At 29.6% G+C, this 17,559-nt stretch overlaps 1 protein-coding gene across 3 annotated transcripts in view; it reads left to right on the top strand.

The window, feature by feature from the left end:
• LOC117170201 (plasma membrane calcium-transporting ATPase 3) overlaps positions 1–17,559 on the top strand; it is a 1,035,667-nt gene that overhangs the window by 331,695 nt on the left and 686,413 nt on the right. The gene's annotated exons all lie outside the window — the stretch shown is intronic.

Genomic DNA, 17,559 nt, shown 5'->3' with positions numbered 1-17,559 from the left:
GGGCATTGCATCTGCAATTTGATTTACTACTAAGAGATTGAGGTTGCGTTTTTTATTATCAAATCTGGATTTGAGTGTAGCTGATGTCGCGAATTTAATATTTGGTTTGCATGTGATCTAGTGATAAGAGTAGAATCTCAAAAGGGATTTTATGCAGACCAAGTCGCGACAAAAATTATTTGTGATAGTGCACGATTGAGCACCCCCATCTAACATGATACGACAGGGTTGATAGTTACCTTGACTATCGCGAATATCGACGATAGCGGTAGCTAAATATACTTCAGAAGGGACTCTTAAGTGATACGTACTTGTGGAAGCTACAGGCTCAGCAGTTGATTTCACCTGATTTTCCTTTCTTTGTTCAAAATGTAACAAGGAATTGTGTCGCTTATGACATTTTTGACACCCCCTTAAGCGATAATCTACTGGACGGTGAGAACCGCGTAGGCAATTTACGCATAATGATGCATTTTTTACTTCACTGAACCGCTCTTGAGGGCCTAACTTTAAGAACTGATTACATACGGAGATAGCATGATTCCCTTGACATATGGGGCATAATTTTTGAGTTATTGTATTTTGTGTATTAGAAGGAATTGTAGACGAAAAGGCGCGTGGTGGATGTGAACCTTGACCTGACGCGGGTCTGTCATTGACCCTTTGACCTTTGTTAAAATTATTTTGTATCTGAAAGGACCGAGTGATTTCGATCTGCGCACGGCGCTCTAAAAATATTGTTAATTCTTTTATAGTCGGAATTTTTGAAGTTCCGGAGAACTCTTCCCATTTTTCGCGGAGGTTAGTTGGAAGTTTATCTTTAATAACGTGAATGAGAACCAAGTCCCATTGATCGACTGGTTGATTTAGCGCGCGTAAAGCTCTGATATGTTTTTGTAATTTGTCTAATAGAGTGCGAACCGAGAATTCTTTGGAAACAAATGGAATGTTAAAAAGAGCTCTTACGTGACTTTCCGCGATAAATTTGCGATTGTCGTAGCGATCGGTTAACAAGTTCCATGCAATTTCATCATTTTCGCTGGATGATTCTAGCGACGCTATTACCTCGGCTGCTTCGCCTGTGACACATGATTTTAAATAATGGAATTTAAATATAGATGGAACTTGAGAATTTTTATGCACCATAGAATGAAAGGTATCTCTAAATCCTAACCAGGTGTCAAAGGTTCCTGAAAAGGATGGCAGACCGAGTTTGGGAAGATTGGGATCTAAAAGAAAATGACCTGCTCGGCTTGAAAAACCGACGTTCTGCGAATTGATCGAAATTAGGTTTTCGGCATTGTTTGTAGGTAATGGATCTACATGATGTGCAATTTCTGCATTCTCTCTATTTAAATTATTCAAAGTACCTTCATTTTCGGAATTTGCTCTATTTACTTCATTTAAAAGAACTACATTTTCAACGTTTGCTTTATTTATTTGGTTTACTGACACTGAACTTCTGGGACTTTCTCTATTTAATTGATTTGCAGGAGCTGTATTTAATGAATTTAAAAGCACTATACTCTCGACTCTTTCTAAACTATTGGCATTTTCTAGACCCGAATCGCTGTTTGTTTGAACTGAATTGGACTTTTCTTTAGCGATCTCATATTTTTGGATTAATTTTCTTGCTCTCCCGTTGAGAGTGAAAAACCTAGTCCCGAAAGAGTTTCTCTCATTTTCGTGAGCAGTTAGATCATCGTCGTCCTTGGCCAGCGAATCTAATTCGTTTTGCGTTTCCTCGAATTTGTCCCATGAAAGCCCGTGTTTTGCTAATCTACCACTGATATCTAATAATTCAAAGTCAGCCTCTGGGTTGGACTCGAAATCGTTTAAAGCCTTTTCAAAATTAGTGACTTTACGCTTAATAGATCCGCGTTGATATTTTAAACTGGTTACGCGATCATGTTTTTCTAATTCTGCCTATCTTTGCTCGTCTTCCGTCATTTTTCTTAGTTATTTTACCGAAATTTTGGCGGAATAGAGAGGATAAATAGTCATAGGATGGTAACTCAAAAACTTCGCTTACCTTGATGGACGTTCAACTGTGATATTTTTACTGGATTACTGGATACTGGGCAACTGGAAGTTGCGCCTCTGACTACTGGACCACTGAAAGCTGCACCTCTGAATGCTGGAACTTCTCGGACCCACAGTGAAGATGAAGATGTATGGATTGGTTGTAGATTGATCCAGGATATACATGATTGGACCACAAAGATTGCTTGTCTCCTTGGATGACTCGTCCAATTTCCTCCTTTTTATTCTGGCACTGGTTTAAAGTTCGTCAAAGCTTTGCACACGGCACTATGCACTCGTTCACACTCGTATACTGTTCTTTTTGTTCATTTATGAGGTATCTAAGGATAGATGCACTAGTTCTCTAACACGTGATTGCACTGCACTGATGTGAAGCTTGACGCAAGCATTGTTTTACACGACACGGCGGTATATTTGACGCGCGACATAAAACAATCCGGCTCGAAGGACCAATGTTTCTTGTGGAATGAGGTTCAAGAATATGTTGACGTAAGTAAATATTTATTAAAAGACAGCACTAGAATTTACAAGACGGAAACTGATGATGACGAGTATGACAAGGTTTAAATATTTATTGGGAACATAAGCTCGAGACGATGTCGAGTGTTCGCTAGGTAGTTAGAATTGTATCTGAAGATTTTGAGTAAGGGGTGAACATTGGTAACACTTAAGAAAAATATACATAAGAAAAATAGCAGATGTTGCACGTCCCCTTGTCGAAGGAATAATAAATTTAGAAGGCTGAATACAATTCAAAAAATAAAATAATAAATGGAAACCTTGTAGAAAACTACTTAGATAAAGATTAAATTATAAATAAATTGTTACGATGTAACAGTAATTAAACAAATTATAAGGAAAAAGATTATACGTTTTAAATCATCAAGAAACAAAAACAAACAAAAAACAGAATTTTAATATAATTTTGATAAATAATTAAATGAATAGTGAAAACCTTAAATTTTTCCCCGGAATTAAATGTAAGTTGCAAATTGACATTATAGAGAAGTGTAAATATTACTTCAGTTATACCTTAATTGTGCGAAAAAGTAATAAAATATTTTAGGATTTAAAAATAACCGTAGAATAAATTTTTACAGTGAAGTATTCGAACCCTTAATTCATTATTATTGTAAAAATTATATTTTTTAAAATAATTTTTGAAACTTCGCTACAATTATAAAATATGACAAGAATTTTTGTAAACTTATTTATATAGTATTTCGAAAATTTCTCTGTTAAAAGAAACCAGACGAGGAATTAATTTAACTAAGCTTTATTAATTTTTTTCATTTAACTAAATTCTGAATTAATTAAAAATTTATTTAGTATCTCGAAAATGTCCCCTTTTTAAAAAGAAACCGTAAAAGAAATTAATTAATTTTAACATAATAATTAAATATAATAATTTTAGGCCCTCATTAATTTTAATATTTTCGGCGTATATAGACAGCCCCGAGTCAGCTACAGATATGGCTGGCGAAGGCAAGCGCGAGAATCGAGAAACAGAAAATCACCGGCACTTTCGGTTTGGCTTTCGCCTTGGCCCCACCCTCCCGTAGACCTAGGCAAAGGACGCGGTTGCCATAGAAACATCGAAAAGTTGAAGAGGGCAGCACCTCGATGCAACTTTAATAGTGCTTATAAAAATTCCAGGACACTTTTCCTGAATTGCTCTTACGAATTTTTCCATAGCAGGAGTTTTATTAAGACACTTTTGACACTGTATGGATAACCAGTGTTCACTATATCGATCACAGCACATGTCATTCAGCAGTTCCTGATAACCTGGCGGACCGAAGGAACCGAGTGGAGCCTCTACAAAGTACCCGTAAAGACCCCCATGGGTCCCCATTCGGTTCCTTTTCTAAAAACTCGAACAAACAGCAAAATCAACTTTTAAATTGTTAAAATTCGGATTCTACGTTAAAATTCCCTATAGAAGCTCACTGAATAATAGCAATAGTTTATTTTACAACGGTAAAAAGTTAAAAAGAATATAAGACGTATAACGCCTGTTGACGGCTACTTACAGGCGATGCGTTTGCAGTGTAGCAGTCAACAGGCGTTATACGTCTTATATTTTTTTAAACTTTTTACCGTTTAAAAAAAAAACTATTGCGATTATTCCGTGACCTTCTATAGGGAATTATAACGTAGAATCCGAATTTCAACAATTTAAAAGTTGATTTTGCTGATTTTTCGAGTTTTTTAAAAAGGAACCGAATGGGGACCCAATGAGGTCTTTACAGGTACTTTGTAGAGGCTCCATTCGGTTCTTTCGGGCCGCCAGGGTAGCTATTGATGGCTATTCTCTCTTTCTTTGTAAGATTGACTTCCTTGTTAAGGGCATGTGATACTTACAGTTTCCCCGGCGTTTTTTCCACAAAAATGAAAATTTTTAAAAACTGAATTCGGAGATGCTATAAAATATCATAACGGACGTCCCCGGACTCTTTTTCGAGGGATAATAACAAAAAAAATTATTGTGCTAAATAAAAATTTTATGCATATGTATTATTTTGAGGTTAAGTCGTTTTTCATCTCTGCCTTTCCGATAATCTGGAAATTATTTATGAAATAAACTTTTTTGATTGCCTGCAAAAAGGGTTAGTTCCTGGAGATTAGTTACTATGTTTATTTGCAAGTCCAAAGTTTTCGGCCAAAAATATTGTGTAGTTTGGAAGTAACGCACAGGAGAATTGTAACATACATAACCTCCAAATGTACATACGTTGTTAGCAATGTCAAAAAATTTTTTGAAAAAAAAACACAAATAAAGTGTGTGGGGACGTCCGTTAGCATGTTCGCTATCATTTCCCAAATTTTTAAGACAAAATATTGATTATTCTAAAAAAAAAGGCCGTCGGAACCTAAAAGTGGTAAAATCGATACTAATTCCTAAGCGCTATGCAAATTAATCAGATTTTGCTAAATTAAAACTTTTTTGAATTAAACCAAAAAAAAGTATGTGGGGACGTCCGTTAGCATGGTCGCTATCGTGTCCCAAATTTTTAAGACAAAATATTGATTATTAAAGAAAAAAAGCCATCGGAACCTAACACTGGTAAAATCGACAATTTTCTAAGTATCACATGCCCTTAATTGCTTTTTATTTGTAGGATGCATTGGTTAACATTAGCAGAGATGAGGTGGGAGATAGCCGAGATAATGTAATAAGAGAATGTGAAAAACATGCGCTGATAACTGCGCCCTCTTGGCGGATTACCTAAGACTTACTTTGAAAGCGCAAGTTGCGCGTCGGTAAATGACGAAAGTTAGCAATTTCTGAAATGATTTACCAATTAAATTTCTGCTCAATTAGTTACCAGAAAGATATCTTTGTTGTCGATCTGAAAATTTCGAAAGACTTCGGTGGTCTTCTATTTATATTTCTATCCCCATTAGAAAGAAATTAAAGAAATTGGCGATTTTGATGTTTTGCGTTATTCTTAATTTCATGCACGAGTCGATTTTGAGGTTATGTGTTTCAGGTGTATATAATATGGATATTATTACTACTATATATATTATTGATGTTTATATTATAATTATAAAATATTATATTAATATTAATAACTATTTGACTATTTTTAAATATAAATAGTTCAACGTTCAACTAAAACAATTCGTTTTCTGCAAACAAAAACAAAGATTTTGAATAAAATACATAAATTAAAAAAAGTTGTTATAATTGTTTTCAACAAAATAGCTAAATTTTTAAACAAAAATTTAAATTTTTGTCCAAAAGGCTGAATTGTATACTAAAAAAACGGAATTTTTAATAAAATATATGAACTTTGCACAAAAGAAATTTATTTTCCACCAAGTCTAATTTTCTATACAAAAATTAATGTTTAATAACAGTTAATTTTTCGACAAAAAAGAATTATTTTCTTGTAGTTAAAAGAAATTAATTTTTAAACAAAAACAAACAAAAATTGTCTACAAAATAGTTAAATTTTCAGAAAACAAATTTTTTCAACTAAATTGATACATCAACAAAAAAGAATTACATTTTTAACAAAGCAGTTCCAATTTCAACCTGAAAAGTTGAAAATAATTAAAATTCTTTGGAATTGCTTTAAATTATGGAAATTAATTGACAATGTTTGGGATGTTTTAAAACATCCTAAAATATTTTAAATCCCTTAAAATCGCATACTAAATTATTAAAATCAATGGAGAATTCCTTGGAATCTATTAAAATATCCTAAGATATATCAAATTCTTTGAAATCTTATATTAAAATACTGTAATCAATTGAGAACTCCTTGGAACCGTTTAAACTACTCTCAAGTACTTTGAAATCATCAAAATATTTTAAAACAGCTTGACATCTTTTCAAGATTTATAAGGTAATTTGGAGTTTTTTTTAACAACCCTGCTATAATTGTTCAAATTCTTTGAAATTCCTTTAAATCATAAAAATGAATTGAAAATTCATTTACATCTTTTCAAACATCCTGAAATATTTTAAATCCTTTCAAATCTTTTGTTTTCCAACTGTTTCTAAACATTATTGATTCAAAAGAAAATTTTAATTGCAAACGGGTTTTCTAATATTATAGGAAATAACTCTGTTCTTAAAATTTTTCTATCGTAGTATACAATTTGTAAACTTTTTCAAGCTTTGAAAGAGGTAAGAAAAATAAAATACATAATGGGAAAAAACTTAGAATATCTTATCTTTTAAATAATTGCGTTTTGATTTTAAAAACACGAAAGGGAATCTAGAAGATTTTAGGACAATTAAAAGGCTTTTTAGGAAAACTGAATGATTTCAAAAGACATTTCGAAGGTGCAGAAGTTTTGTAAGGATTTTAAAGTAATTTCAAATTTGAAATTTTTTAGAAAATTTAAAATTTTCTATACATTTTTAAAACAATTTTTAACAATTTTATAAAATGTTGAGTATTTCGAAAAAATGTTGGAAGTTATTTAAGAATTTTGTAAGGATGATTTTTTTTTTGTAAGATTCCTCTGGAAGTTTCTACAAATCTCTAAGTTTTAAAAGTCATTGTAAAAATGTAATTTTTTATTACAAAAATGATTTAGGGATTTCAGAATTTTTGAAGACATTAACAATATTTAAAATCCTGAATAGTTTTTCGAAACATGATTTAAAAAATTATTTCTTCAAATCTTCTGAAAGTCCTAAATATCTTTTAAGCTGACTCTAATTCTTCCTAATATTTTGTGTGTCCTGCAATATAAAAAAAATTCATAAAAATTTTCTGCATTTTTTCGACATATGTGAAATCTTCAAAAATGTTTTTGAAATATCTCCGGAATCTTACGAAAATTATATTTATATAACTTTAAAAAGAAAAAGATAAGCGGTGATTCCTTCTTGTCAAAACTTGGAATGTGGTTTTACCTTTGTAACAAGCTAATAGTTATTCCAAATTTGTATATTGTATTAAAAATGATTGTAATTGCAAAAAAAAAACATTATTTTTTAACCCTGAACTGAAGCTGAAATTAATAGCCCACATTTTTTAAAAGTTTTTTTTCCCCCTATTTTTAAAGGCTGAGTCTAATAACTTAGTTATTAGTGCATATACTAAATTAGGAAATGTGAAAAGTATTAAAAGATAAAAGAAAATTAGATATTTTTTATTTAGTTTATTTTAAACAATTTATTTATTTAATTAAAGTTCAAGTAAATACTATTTAATTAGATAAAATAATAAGTGTTCAAGAAAGCAGTTTTAAAGAGCTACTCATTTATTTATATTGCATTTGTTTGGCGGGGAAATACATTTCTCGGAAACTCTCCGCCGGTTCTGCGAACTGAAAGTGCTAAGAATCTGAAAGAATCGAAGATTCCCCTACGCCCTACCAATATCATTTCAACAAACTGTGCGAATTCAAAACAAAATCACACTTTGCGGACTATTCTAATTTAATAATTTTAAATTGTCTGAAATGTATAAAAAATTATATAGAATTATATGAATTTAGGAAATATTGTATATAAAAATAAAAAAAAAGATCAAACAACCACTGCCTGATCTTACTATCAGCAACCGTCAACTAAAAATGACACCAGCTCCCAGAATATACGCGATAAATCACACCTATGGCCAAGTCTCACGACCGTGAACTGGGTGGTATATAGTATTTATTTTTCTCGGAAATTTTTAAGTGTTGATACTTTTGTTTTACCGGATTGTTGATTCGACGCATTTTTTATGCTTTAAATAATTTAAAAATATTTTTAAATTTTCTTTAAAAACTATTTTTTTTTAAATTAAAAAAAAAATAAAAACTTTCCCCGGAATCTTAACTCAAAAATTTTTAATTTCTTAAAACCTTTACAAATTCTGAAAAGAATGTAAAATTTCATTTCAAAATATCCAAAAATGTAAATTTTCTTTTATCTCTTAAAAGTCTTTTGAATATTAAAATTATTTGTTAAAGTTTGAAAATTATGTTTTTAATAAATTCGAAATATTCATTTTTTAATGTACAAAATTATAAAACTTACCTTAAAATTTTCCAGATTTTTCTTACAATTTTTTAAAATATTTTAAAAAGTTGTAGAATATTCGCTCAAAATTATTTATTGATAAATTTGATAATTTTCTTTAAAAATCTTGAAATATTTTCAAATATTCTCTTTAAATTAACTTTAAAAATGAAAAATTGTAAATTTTCTAATGAAACTTAAGAAAACTTTTTTATCCTTTTCAAATCTTCAAAATTCTTAACAAGATTTTTCTTTCGAAATCTCAAAAAATCTATATTTCGCTCAACATTTATCGGCCTCACAGCTAATAACAAACGGAAAACATCCACTAAAATCATATTCATGCAGAATGTAATCAGTCAGGTCTTTGAACAAATTAAAAATATTTTGACAATTTTGAAATATAATGAAAGAATATTTTTCAGATTCATATGAAAATTTTAAAGGATTTTTTGTTTTTTAAAGTAAATTGTTAGAGCAAATTTTAAAAGATTTATAAAAATGCTGAGAAAGAATCCAAAATATCTTTGGCAATTTAAAAAATTTTTTAAGATATAAAAATTTTAAGACAAATTTGGGCGTTGAAGAAGAAATATTCTATAAAAAAAGAATTATCAACTATGAAGATTAATTTTAAATCAATAAAAATAAATAGAATAGTTAAAGTTTGAACTACAAAATTTGACTTGTTGAATACTTCAATTTTCAATCAATAATTGTAAATGAAAAAATTAATTTTTAACCAAATATTTGAATTTTCAATAAAGAAAGGTATCTCCATACAAGCTTTATTGTCTACCAAAAAAAAAAAAAAACGAATTAAAAAAATTTTCCATTTTTACATCATATTACATCAAATTAAATATTACATCAATTTATATGAATTTCGGCAATATTGCATATAAAAATTTTAAGAAAAAGATTAAACAACCACCGCATGGTTCCGCTGTCAGCAACCGTCATATAAAAATGACACCAGTCCAAGCATATACGCGATAAATCATATTTACTTCTTCAGGAATTTGTGAGTGTTGATACTTTTATTTACCGGATTCTTGAGCTAACGCAGTTTTTAAATGTTTTAAAAAGTCTCAACATATTTTTCAGTTTTCTTTAAAAAAATGTTGTTTTTTAAATAAAAAATCAATTACAACTTTAGGTATAATAATATACTTCTTTAGGAATTCTTTTCAAATGAACTTTACAAATAAGAAAAATGTAACATCTTTTAAGAAACTTAAGAAAACTTTTTTATAATATTCAAATCCTTCAAAATTCTTAAAAAGCTTTTACTTACGAAATATTAAAAAATCTATATTGCGCTCAACATTTGTCGGTACCTCAGCATATAACAAACTGAAAACATCCACTATAATAATATTTATACAAAAAATCGAAAAGGATTTCTTGTATTTTAAAATAAATTGTTAGAGAAAATTTTAAAAGATTTCTAAAAATGCTGAGAAAGAATCCATAATGTCTTCAGCAATTTTTAAATTTTTTTGGACGTAAAAATTGTAAGAAAAATTTGGGTGTTGAAGTGATTAAAAATTTATTCTATCAAAAAAAGTATCTTTCAATTAAAAAAACTCTGTCATTATTTGCAAGATTACATGATTTTTGCACTTTTCCCACAACATTTAAAAAATGCAATGACCCTGCCAAGTCTTCCAGGTTTTGTGTAAAAGAAATAATTAACTTACGTTATGTCCCATTTGTGTTCTAAATCAACATTCATACCTTTCGTAACACAAAAGTTATAATTAGCCTTTCGACTCAAGTGTATACAATAAATTTTTCTAATTTCACTACACAAAAAAAACTTTAAACAAATTATTGAAAAAAATCGGTTATGAAAGATTTTGAATTACATGCTTGGAAACTTTTCTCAAACTTTGAATGGTTTCAAGAGAATGACACAATATTCTTAAGATTAAAACGAAAATTTGAAAGGATTTTTTTTATATTAATTTTTTTATAAATTTTTTTTAATCATTTCTATAAATTCCGCGAAAAAATCGGAATATTTAAGACAAGTTATTAAATTTTTAAAATATTTTTTCAAATTTTAAGAAAAATTCGCTTCCGTTTCAGACATTTAGAAATTTTATGAGATTCTGAGTGATTAAAAAAAAATTTTCCGAAAATTTACCAAATATTTTTTAAAAATAACTTACATTTGTAACACAAGAAACGATTAATTTTCAAGCATTAAAAAGACAAATTAAATAGCTCAATTTTCAACCTAAAAACAACGGATTTAAAAAAAGTTTATTTTTCAATAATAAGAAGAATTTTTAACCTAGAAAATTAATTTTCTGATAAAAAACAACAAACTTGAAAAAAAATTTTAAATTGTCAACCGTATAGATGAATTTGCTACTGAAAAAGATAAATTTTGAACAATAATTAAAATAGTTGAATTTTCAATTCAAAATCAACAAATTTCCAAAAGGAATTAAATTTTTAATGAAAAAGGTGATTTTTCAACCGAGAAGATAAATTTTCTACCAACAAAAACAGTGAATTCAAAAAATATATAGTAATCTTTAAACACCAAAAAGTATTAATTTTAAATCAAAATGTTTGTTATTTTCCCCCATATTTTATTTTTTAATCGTTATGTACTAAAAGAATGATTAAAATTTTGTTTAATAGGCTCTTAAATTAATCTTTGAATACCAAAAAAACAGTAATTTTTTCAAAATGCTTAATTGTGCCTAATTTTTAAAATTCACTTAAGATCATTCAGATTCTTTTATGTAACCTTTTAATCAAAGTATCCCAAATTTACCTAGCCAGTTTGCGAACTAGAATATAGACAATATATGCGAAATTACCCACTCTGATCTTCTCTACTAACATTGTCAAACTGAAAAAAAGCTGCCCTGTTTGACCGCTCAAGTAGAACCGTCTATCGTCTATTTCAGTTCGTAAACTGGCCTGAGTAATTGGGGGCGCTTCATTTTAGTTTGCAAAAGCCTCAAGTAATAGGTGGCGCTGGCGAAAATCGTTCGAAATTAAATACATGGGATCGCCTATCTCCCACCTTATCTTTGACATTACGTCCCTTGGAAATTATTATTTTGTCAGTCCCCTGGTAGTTTCATCAGTTCCCTGCCTCATTCTGTGACAGGGGACTGAGAAATTCCACAAATGTCGAGTCTATCACAAATACTAATAAAGTATTATTAAATGACTTGCAGGAATATATCTGTCCACCTTAAGTATATAAAATGTCAAAAGCTGTTAATTTAATTTTGTAAACAAAGTATAAATTTACTTGCCAGGGGCTGTCTCAACAGCCGGCTGAAGCACTTGTTTCAGCGATAACGTCGCGAAATAACCTAACAGAATGGCACATGAACGCTATCTGTTGTACATCAGGACAAACTTCACGTTGGAAACGTTCCGTTTAACACAAAAAGATGACTTTTTGTTGCAGATAGAACTATTAAAATAATTTTCAAGTTGAACCAGGGGACTGTCTGCAAAAACTGAGGGACAAAATTAAGCTCAAGTTTTTAAATCTTTAATATTAAATTTTAAAAATATGTGCCACGCAATGTGTATTCCTAATTTTGACGGATTACGTAGTGGTTTATTAAGAACCATTAATAACCTTTTATTTTTAATATCAATTTACAAGAAAACGTTTTATTTTATATGTTTAATTTGCCCGGGACACTGATTATTCAGTAGTAGAGAAGTACCCATAAATGAAGGTTGTGAAGATTTTCATTTGCCTCGAATAGAATCATTTTGTAGAAATCATGCATTTGCGACAAACTTCATCTATTCTTGCAGCCAAATAAGTCGTCTGTATAAAGAAGACGTTTATAATATGTTTATGATATGTTTCTTATAATTAGGCGTTTAGGTGCAATAACACCCGAGCCTGTATTTCTAGAAGTCATATATTTTTCATTTGTTTTACATATAACTTCATGAAGAACGAATTAAAAACAAGTGACTTCTGAATATATAAGTAGGCAGTTAATCAAGGCCGAGTCTAAACGTTATAAGAGTTTCTATGCACATATTCGAACAAAAATTTGTTTCATAAAATGAAATTTTTGGACGACTGTGTATATCATGGCGGACCGAAGCAACCGACAGGAGCCTCTACAAAGTAACCGTAAAGACCCCATTCGGTTCCTTTTTAAAAAACTAAAAAAAAAACCAGCAAGATCAACTTTTAAAATGTTGAAATTCGGATTCTACGTTAAATTTTCTATTAGAAAATCACGTGACATCAAGCGCATCCATAATAGCTCAAGTAGTATGTTGCGCGCGAAGTTTAAAAATAAAATTCTCTCTCGCTTGCGTCGCAGCGTTGTTGTCTGAGGAATCCACTGCGTGGCGCTAGCGTCCAGACAAAATTTTCAAAGTTACCGATGGAACGCTTACTAACCGCCACTAAAAGAAGATGCACTTGAAGGCGCATTTGACCCATGTATATGACAGGTATTTTATTTTTTAATGTTTTTAACGCTGCGAAAAAAATTATTGCGATTACTCCGTGAGTTTAAATGCAAATTTTAACGTAGAATCCGAATTTCAACCATTTAAAAGTTGATTTTGCTGTTTTTTTTTTAGTTTTTTAAAAAGGAACCAAATGGGGATCCAATGGGGTCTTTACGGGTACTTTGTAGAGGCTCCATTCGCTCCGCTAGGATAAACAAGCTAGAATTCTTATAAACTGATGATATAATAGTAAAGAATCATTCTTACTGAGAAATATCAACGTAACTTCTGAAAAGAGTAGGTGGCACTTTTATTTGTTTATAACAAATAACAAACCATTTCAACTACCTCTGACTCACCGGAAAACATTCTTCAATCATTAATTATCTGATTCCATGCCATTCTGAATAAACCTGAACGCGTTGAATGAATAGTAGACTTGCCAACTAGTCTGCGAAATATTAAACAATTAGGTCTGAGCACTGGATCATATTTTAATTTATAGAACTTTTTTTTAAGCCAAATGACAATAGTTTATCGTACAGAGTACGCGATAAATTCAAACTGCGCGGTTATACTAACAAAATGGTGGAACTAAGCGGTTGCGTGACTTGAACGAAACAAGGCCCTCAAGTGACTAGACCATGTATTTATGGGATCATGCTTAATTCCTCATTGGAGTGTGTAGTCCATCGACATATAAAAATGGACCGGTAACACTCTGGGGAGAACTGAAATGGGCTCTAGAGAGAGAAAAAACATATGAGACGTAAACCTGCTTTTATCTGTTTCAGGACTCTGTCAAGTGAATTGGTAGCCCCGGGTATTACCTAAATATTCTATTTCTATAATTAAAAAAAAGATAAACAATACATTATAAATTTGTAGTTATAATAAATTGAATTTTAAAGAACATTTATGTAAAACAACCTGTTTCAGATAGATTATTTAAAAAACTTGGTAACCTTCAATTCTTCTTGCAACTGAATTGAAAATGCTACAATAATAATCGTTTTGTGAATCCAAAAATAATGTAATACCTGTCAGAAATTTGAAAAATATTTCTATAACTTTAAAAATAACCATTTGTATTGCATAGGTACAAAACTTCATATTTTGAGGTTTTGTTTTTGTTGTAACAATTTTTATTTCAGTATATTCAATAACTTTACTTACATATGAAAACATATCCCCATATAAACGTCTTGACAAGGCCCACAAACTACACAGGCTGCCACCATTTTTTTTATTTATTAATGTTGGTAAAATTTTTTGTATAATTTTAATTTTAAGGGCATGTGACACAGCTAAATACCTATATTACCGACCTCACTTTTTCCGTTCACTGAATGTTTTTTTGAACCTAAGAACTTTTTTTGTAAATAAAATATCGAGCTGAAAGTTTGGGAAATGTATTAGAGTACAATAAAGTACGTTTAGGTACTGCTTTTTGGTAGGAACGTCACTGAAAATTATTTCATCTTTTTTCTGAACCTCAACATTTTTTAAACGTTCGAACTTTTTATATACATAAAATATCGGTCTCAAACTTTGAGAAATGCAAGAGCCGAAAGAAAACTACGTTTAAGTACAAAGCTTAATAATAAAAGATGTAAAAAAATATATTTCAACAATCAATTCCAACGGCATCAGCCGGTAACGTTGTACACGAAAATACGAACTTTCTAGAGCCTCGTTAGTGGCCGCCAGGTTTCGTATTTTCGTGTACAACGTTACCGGCTGATGCCGTTGGAATTGATTGTTGAAATATATTTTTTTACATCTTTTATTATTAAGCCTTGTACTTAAACGTAGTTTTCTTTCGGCTCTTGCATTTCTCAAAGTTTGAGACCGATATTTTATGTATAAAAAAAGTTCGAACTCTCAAAAAATGTTGAGGTTCAGAAAAAAGATGAAATAATTTTCAGTGACGTTCCTACCAAAACGCAGTACCTAAACGTACTTTATTGTACTCTAATACATTTCCCAAAGTTTCAGCTCGATATTTTATTCACAAAAAAAGTTCTTAGGTTCAAAAAAATATTCAGTGAACCGAAAAAGTGAGGTCGGTAATATAGGTATTTAGCTGTGTCACATGCCCTTAAATTCAAACAATAATTTTTAACACTTTAAATATTAAACACAAATTTATTTGATAACAATATTTTACTATCGTAGTTTTAATAAATAATTAATATTGATTTGGAAACAATTTTATTTGGGGAGTCTTATTATTTGGAAATTTTCAAATTCGTTAATATTACAAACTGTTCAGAAATTTTATTAGTTTGGGAATTGTTTTTTTTTTTTTTTTTGAGACAGAGAGTTTTACCGAGTCGGAAATTTTATTTTTCGGGATATTTCAGCCGTCCCCATAGAATTATAGAAAATTTGCTCTAATTATAATTTTGGCGCTCGATCTGGTTGATTTTTTCCTACAGTTTTATTAAAAATAAATGTGTATGGAAATTTTTGTAATCCCAAAGTTAAAGATAATCTCAATTAAAAATTTTTTAATTCGCTGTACATCCAATTTTTATTCTTGGGTCTTGGCAATTTTTTTCTAATCCATTTCTGTGACTGGTAAACAGGGGTGATTTTCTGTTAGAAAATAAGTGATTAAAATTTGAAAAAATTGGGTAGGCTTTTTTGACATCTAGGTATATAAAAAAAGGTAAACTGCAGAAAATTTAAAAACTAATTTAAGAATTATTTATACTCATTTCAGATACCAATACAATTTACACAACACTAATTCTAAAATTTGCAAATTTTTAGGCCTTCAGTTTAGGAATTTGAATTTTAACGTTAAAATTGCTTCATTTTCAGAATACAGCCTTATTGTTTGAATTTTCAGAATTTTTCGAAATTGTTAAAAGGCGAAAAAGTTTGAATTTAAAATTTAAAAATGCGAAAATACACCGTTTTCCATGTTCATTTGCAATCCAGCGAGTCACTTTCTTTCGCTTCTTTTGAAAGTCGATCCTTTGCTTTCAGTTTTCTTTCTAAACTATACCTTGACTTCAATGCATTTCAAATTAAAATTTTGCAGCTGCATTTAGATTGAATTATACAAAGGTTTTTTGTTTTATATATAAATTAATTCAAACATTTTATTGGTTTTTCTATATATACAATTATTTACAACTATTTACATAAAGTCTTATATCTAGTTCCTGCGATAGCGCAATTTAGGACTTATTAGTAAGCAAGTGAGCGAGCGAACGAAAGCGAGAGTGCAAGCGAGAGAGAGAGTATGAGAACGCAAACGCATCTTAGTCTACTTATCTTTTACTTTACCATTACTTACAATTTTCATGCTTCTAATCTAAGCGACTTCCGTTTCCTTTTTCTTTCACTTTCTTTATACCCCCATTTACCTTTTTCACGTGCATTCTTTCATTCTCTCTCATTCGGATTTTCTTTGACTTTTATATTTCGGGACTTTTATCATTTCGAGAATTTTATTATTGGTTATTTTTCAATGTACAAATTTTACAGTGTCAGGAATTTTATTTTTCGGGATTTTTCAGTCGCTTTTTCCGAAAAATAAAATTCCCACATCACTGTAAAAATTCCGAAATTATAACATTGCAATGTTATAATTTCAGAATTTTTACAGTGATGCGGGAATTTTATTTTTAATTTTCTAATTCGGGACTTTTATATTTCGACAATGCATTATCGAAATATAAAAGTCCCGAATTGGAAAGTTCTCGAAAATTTACAATCCTACCGAATTTAAGAATTGTCGACAGAAAATTTGCGAATTATACAATATCCGGGTTAGACAACTCTCTAATTTGAACAATTAAAAAATAGTTAGTTAAAAAAATTTTGTTAATAGAATAATAAAATATTTTTAGCAAGGAAAAAACTTTTTTTATGTCTAAATTTTCTAAAAATTATTGTTTGAATTGAAAATAACATTAATTGAACAAATGTATTTTTGGATAAAAAAAGTTGTTTGAAAATGTCCATTTTATTTTTGTACATTACAGAAAACGCTCGCAAAAATAAAATTATTATTTAAAAAAATAAAAATAAAAGTCGCGTTAAATCAGCCTGCATTGAATCCTGCAAAGTTTGTTTCATTTGAACCTCACGTGTTTTAAATTTATGTTTGTATCACATTTTTATACAATTATTGTTATTTTAAATTAAAACAATAATTCAAACAAATTAAACATGAAACCAAGTTTCTATAATAAAAATATTTGATTATTGTATTTTTAATAAATAAATAATATTGACCAAATAACTGTTTTCTCAATTTCTGCAATTCGGGAATTTTCTAGTTTGTGTATTTTATCATTAGACGGCATTCGGTCTGGAGTTTTATTATTCGAGAATTTTCAAATTCGATAATATCAAGATTTTTTTACAATTTTATAAATCTTTTTAAATTTTTAAAATATTTTCGACACTGTAAACTTCCCGAAATAAAAAAATTGTGAAACCTGAAAATCCCGAATAAAAAAATTTTAGAATAATCCGTCTATATTTAAAAACCGTCTATATTTATGGCGGGCAACTAAGCCCGCACCGCATCTACGTTTATAATATCTTTGTTA

The sequence above is a fragment of the Belonocnema kinseyi genome, chromosome 3, assembly GCF_010883055.1.
Source record: "Belonocnema kinseyi isolate 2016_QV_RU_SX_M_011 chromosome 3, B_treatae_v1, whole genome shotgun sequence".
Lineage (NCBI taxonomy): Eukaryota > Metazoa > Arthropoda > Insecta > Hymenoptera > Cynipidae > Belonocnema > Belonocnema kinseyi.
Note: the sequence above shows the minus strand (reverse complement) of the source record. Positions and strands in the feature narration are given on the sequence as shown.